The sequence below is a fragment of the Vitis riparia genome, chromosome 9, assembly GCF_004353265.1.
Source record: "Vitis riparia cultivar Riparia Gloire de Montpellier isolate 1030 chromosome 9, EGFV_Vit.rip_1.0, whole genome shotgun sequence".
NCBI lineage: Eukaryota > Viridiplantae > Streptophyta > Magnoliopsida > Vitales > Vitaceae > Vitis > Vitis riparia.
In genome coordinates this window covers 15,885,113-15,891,674 of record NC_048439.1, presented here as the reverse complement: position 1 = coordinate 15,891,674, position 6,562 = coordinate 15,885,113, and positions in this window count along the sequence as shown.

Sequence of the window (6,562 nt, the reverse complement as noted above, 5' to 3'; positions counted from 1 at the left end):
TTTGTTGCTTTTTGATGGGGGAGAGCCAAAAAATTATCAAGAGGTTTTATTGCATGATGAGAAAAATGAGTGGTTGAGAGCTATGCATGAAGAGATGAAGTTCTTGCATAAGAACAACACTTATGAATTGATGGAGTTGCCTAAGGGTAAGAGAACATTGAAGAATAAATGGGTACTGAAAAGGAAACTCGAACCAAACAAATCACAGCCAAGGTATAAGGCAAGATTGGTTGTGAAGGGTTTTAGTAAGAAGAAATGCATTGACTTTGAAGAGATTTTCTCGCTTGTGGTTAAGATGTCTTTGATCCGAGTTGTGTTAGGCTTGGCTACTAGTATGAATCTAGAGATTGAATAGCTTGATGTGAAGACTACTTTTCTCTATGGTGACTTAAAGGAGGAAATATATATGGAGCAACCAGAAGGGTTTACAATCAAAAGCAAGGAACAATTAGTATGTTAACTGAAGAATGGCTTGTATTGTCTCAAGCAGGCACTAAGATAGTGGTATAAGAAGTTGGATTCCTTCATGGTTGAGTATGGGTATGATAGAACTGCTTCTGACCATTGTGTGTTTGTGAAGAAATTCTCTGATGGAGAATTTATTATTTTTTTACTATATGTGGATGACATGCTAATTATTGGTCGTGATACTGGTAAAATTAACTAAAAAAGGAGTTGAGTAAGTCCTTTGAAATGAAGGACTTGGGGTCTGCAAGTCAAATTCTTGGTATAAAGATTTCTTGAGATAGGACGAATGGAAAATTATGGCTATCCCAAGAAAGCTATATTAAGAATGTTTTAAACAAGTTCAACATGGGCAAAGCAAAACTAGTGAGTTCTCCACTTGGAAGTCATCCAAAGCTAAGTTCCAAAAAAAGCCCTTCAACTGAGAAAAAAAAAATGCGAAAGGTGCCCTATGTATTAGCCGTGGGTAGCTTGATGTATGCCATGGTCTGCACAAGGCCTAATATTTCTCATGCTGTTGGAGTTGTCAGCAGGTTCCTTTCTAATCCTGGTAAAGAACACTGGGCTACTGTGAAATGGATTCTCAGGTATATGAGGGGTACTTCAAAGACATGTTTATGTTTTGGGATTGACAAACCTGTGCTTGTAGGATGCACAGATGCAGATATGGTAGGGGATGTTGATTCCAAAAAGTCTACTTCTGGTTATTTGATCACTTTTTCAGGGGGAGCAGTGTCATGGCAATAAAGGTTATAGAAATGTGTTGCTTTGTCAACTACAAAGGTTGAGTATATTGCTATCACTGAAGCTAGCAAGGAGTTACTGTGGATGAAGAATTTCCTACAAGAATTGGGTCTACAACAAGAAAGGTATCTACTCTACTGTGATAGTCAAAGTGTTATTCATCTCAGTAAGAATCTAACTTTTCACTTTAGATCATAGTACATTGATGTGAGATATCATTAGATTCTTGATGCACTAGAGATGAAACTGTTTTGCCTTGAGAAAATCCAAACTGATGAGAATGGATCAAATATGATGACAAAACCAATACATACAAAGAAGCTACAATTCTGTAGAAAGCAAGCGGGCTTGGTAGAGCCCCTCACATAGTTGGGAGAGGCAGATTTGTTGGGCTCCCTCATATGTGAGGGAGTGGGCCCCATATGCTTGGGGCCTACGTTAGTTACATTTAAAAAGAAAAGATTAAATCGAGAAAAAGAAAAACAGAGAGAAGAGAAGAGAGAGAAAAAAAAAACACATTTGCCCAGATTTCATCAACAAGCCAATCCACTTCATCTATGGTCCGATCAAGTTGAAATTTGGAGGAGAGGTTCAAAACTCAAGTAGCTACAATCTGAAAGGTGGAGATCAAATTTTGAGCTTGGGAACTGGTGTTACTGCCCATGAACAGTTATGGCATTTTTTAGGGTATACTTTTTCCAATTTTTCTTTCTTTCTTTTGCCAAGAGAGATTGTATGATCCTTTTTCTTTCTTTCTTTTGCCAAGAGAGATTGTATGATCCAAGGCTGTATGTGCTCTTGATGTATTTGGCAACTTCTAGAGATTATTCTAGAGAAAACAGGTATAACCCATTATTGTTGATAGTGGAAGTTTGAACTGGACTAGGTCCTGTGGTTTTTCCCTTTGCATTAGGGGGTTTTCCAAGTAAAAATTATGGTATCTGATTTATTTTTTTATTGCATGAGTTTATTTATTTATTGCTACTAGTTGCTATTACCTATTTAATTTTGCACAAAGAAATGGTTGAAAAGTTCTGGTGTTTCTTGGAATATTGTGAATTCACCCCAATAGAAATAATATAAGCTAATATGATAAAAACCAACATAAGAATGATTGCAAGTAAAGTTAAGAGCATAGGGAAAGAGAAATAAAAACTCAAGATTTTATAGTGGTTTGGTAAAATTTGATGTACATCCATTCTCCTTAAACTTCAACCCTAAGTCGAAGGTTTCACTATATCAAAGCTTTCAAATCAAGCCTTCAAGTTTTACACTTGGATTAATTGGTTCCAATGAACCTTTACACCCTCTTGAAGTATCCCCCCTACTTGAATAACTTCTCTCACAATAAGTGGATAAGAATGAATTTAAGTACTCCAGACCTAACAACAAATTAGACTCTTAATTATATATATAAGCTAAGTTGGATTTAAAGGTGCACAAAAGGATTCACAAATTAAAAATTGAATGCACTTTTGGAAGAGCTTTGAATAAGAAGAAAGAAAGTTTTTCAATTAAATGCAGTTATTTCTTGTCAATAAATAATCTAAAACTCTTCAATAAATAGTTTTCCAACTCAAGACCCCAAAAGCCACAAACATCCTTTAACCAATTGAGCAGTCAGTTCAACTAATTCATGAATTGTTGTGCATGAGCATTGAGGTCTAGACCCTCAACTAACTCTTAATTGATCAAGGCTCTATCTCAACTTACTACACCCCAAGTACTAAAAGAGAGAGGGTTCAAAAATACTTCTCACCTAGTCTTGATTCAATTGCTTTCTTACACTCTCAACTAGTTGTACTATAAAGTGCTTAAATAGACTAGTTTGAGGTTTGAAACCTCTTATAACTTATGTTAACTTGCTTAAAACCTTCAGGATAAATTTAGAAAGAATTTAAGTCAAGATTTTAATACAAAACAAGAAATCATCCAATTTTTTTTTTTATAAAAGTGATTTTTTTTCCTTAAGTTCAAAAAATGATGAACTTAAAGTTTCAAGTTCATGAAAATGATTTATACTCAAGCTCACCAACAAATACCATCTTATACAAGGTCTTAGTTCATTTAAGTCTTTATAATATTCATCTTCTTTCATGGTTTCTTAATCTTTCTTTGAATTTTCATAAGTAAATTTGAAATACTTGATTTGAACCATTAATAATCTTAATCATGTTTTATGATCATTAAAACTTAATTGGGAGAACCTTTTAAGGTGATAGAGAACAATTAAAAACAGTTGCCAGTCTTAAACTCTAATTGGGTTGCCAACAATTTAAATCTAAGTACAAGAAATTCAACCAAAATAGAATATATATTTAATTATAATAAAAAAAATTCGCATGATTGTCAAAATTTAATTGGAGTACTCTTCTTCCATCTCCGATATAAACTAAAAATCAAAGAAGTTCTGCAACAATTCTTCTTTTCAAATATGATTCTACAACCATTCTTCCCTGAAATTCTGTATGTCGCCTTTTGTCTTCTTTCTTGCTGCCTCTGTCCACCACCTCATTTGAAAGTTGTGAAGGAATTACAGAAGGTAAACTGGATGGAAGAAATGAAGAACATGACTGAACCTGATAAATAAAAATAAGAGCAAAAATAAAATAAAAACAGTAAAAATTAATAAATTAAGAATGTCCTCTAGGTTCATTACCGTAGGGGTAGGGGTACGTTTAGGTTTAGGGAGGAGGACCACAAAGGGGAGATTCATCAACATATCAGCCGTCCATCTCCTCTTACGATCCCTCACAAAACATTTTAGGTATTCAGGTATTTTAGGTACTTCCCTCTTGACTACCAAATGATTACAGATCCATTTTCCGCTCACTATCTCAACTACCGCACATCCCAAAGACCAAATATCCATGGGTGCCTCACGCTCATGCAAAGCCAAAGACTCCGGCGACAGACATGTAAGCCGGATGGCCCAGAATCGGACCCTTGCACTTCCTACTCTCCAACTCTTCTAGCCACTCCAAGATCGGCAATCTTAACCACATTATCCGGCTTTAGGTCGTAGTGAATGACTCCTCTCTCATGCGTGTGGCAAAGAGCCCTGACTATCATCCTCGCGTAAAGTAGAACTTCAAATTCCGATAATTTACCTCTGCGCCTCTCCGTCAAATTCCTCAGACTTCCTCCTGGCGTACTCAAGAATCAGGTTATAAACCAAACTGCCATCGACTTCCGTGCTTGAATGACCACCGAAGCACTGAAGGCAAGCCCCCAGAGAGCGGAGTATCTCTTCCTCCTGATCAGAAACCAAGAAGAACGAGAAGAAACCCAAGATTTTACAGCCCAAGATTTTAAATCTATTTTTAAAATAATGCTTAGAAAACAAACAAAAACAATTAAAAATAACCAAAATATGTTACAAGAAAGCAAATATTTTCTAATTTTAACAATAAATATATATATATATATATATATATATATATATATATATTAATAGATAAGCTTGTTTTGGAGAACAGAAAAAATGAAATTCCCAGTACCGATAAGGATGATCAGATCAATCTCCTTCTTCTTTATTCCTTCTTCTTCTTCTTCTTCTTCTTGGATGAGGGGAGGATGATCAGGTTCACTCTACTTCTTCTTCTTCTTCTTCTTCTTCATTCCTTCTATAGAATTTTTTTTAAAGAATGAGAAAAAGAAGCAGAGGGAACCTGATCAGTCTCATCGTAGATTATAAACCACGCTTGGATAACAACCGAAGCACTCAACAACATCAGGGCAAGCACGCAGAGAGAGGAGGATCTCTTTCTCCCTCAGAAGTCAGAACAAAAGTAGATGTTTTAAAATATGTTACAAGAAAGTAGATGTTTTCTATTTTTAACAATAAAAAAAAAAAAAAAAATTCCCAGTACCGATGAGGACGATCAGGATCATTCTCCTCCTTATTCCTTCTTCTTTTTCTTCTTCTTGGACGAGGGAGAGGATGATCAGGTTCACTCTACTTCTTCTTCTTCTTCTTCATTCCTTCCATGGAATTTTTTTAAAGAAGAGGAAGAAGAAGCAGAGGGAGACTGATCAGTCTCATCGTAGATTATAAACCAAATATCAATCGACTTCCACACTTGAATAACCACCGAAGCACTGATCAACAACATCAGGGCAATCACCCAGAGAGAGGAAGATCTATTTCTCCCTCCAAACAAAAGAACAACGGCAAAAAGCCCAAGATTTCATAGCAGGAGACCACGTTCCCTGCCCAACAACACGCTATTTCACTATCCAAAGACCACCCCACGAAATCCTCAGGGCTTACGGATAGAATTTTAGTTATAGAAGCGGTAGAGATGCTTAGGGATTGTTCTCTAAAATGTTTTTTTTTTTTGGGAGAATTATCTTTTGGGGGTAGATGGGCCCTCAAATTAACAAAAGGTTCATATAACTCTTCAAATTGAGTTGAAGGATATGAAATAGTAACAGACAAATATACCCTTTAAGAACACATATAAAATATTTTATAAAATTAAGTTAAATAATTTTTTTCAATAATTTTTTTTTCAAAAATACTAAATTAAATAAAAGTAGTTTTCAAAAATATTAAATTAAATAATTTTTTTTCAAAAATATTAAATTAAATTTTTTTTTTCAAAAATATTAAATTAAATTAAAGTATTTAAAAAATATTAAATTAAATATTTTTTTAAAATATTAAATTAAATAAATTTATTTTTAAAAAATATTAAATTAAATAAAAGTATTTTAAAAAATATTAAATTACATAAAAGTATTTTTTAAAAATATTAAATTAAATAAAAAATATTAAATTAAATAAAAGTATTTTTCAAAAATATTAATTTTTTTTCTCAAAATCAACAAAGGGCATTTTTGGAAATACTGAAAGATGATATCCTTCAACTCAATTTCCATATTTTCATTGGGTCTTGGGCTCAATTTGAAGAGTTACATGGACCTTTTGTTAATTTGGGGGCCCATTTACCCCCAAAACATAATTCTCCCTTTTTTTTTAATAAAAGAATAATTATGAGATTTTTAAAAATTCTAATTAAATTAAAATTTAAAAGTAGCTTTTCAAAATATAATTAAGAACAACAAATATTATTAATATTTAATTCTTATATGTTTTAAATTTTTTTCAGTATCTTAAATTTTAATAAAATATAAATTATATAGTTAAACGATTTAACTTGTTCAATGATTAATCCCATTTTGAAAATATTGTTTTTAAAAAATAAAAGTGTTTGGAAATTTAAAATCATATTTTCAAATATTTCTTAAAAATAAATTTTATGTATAATATTTTATTTTTATTTATATTATTATTATTATTTCTTGCGAAAATAAAAACTATGAAAAATAATCATTTTTTATTTCGAAG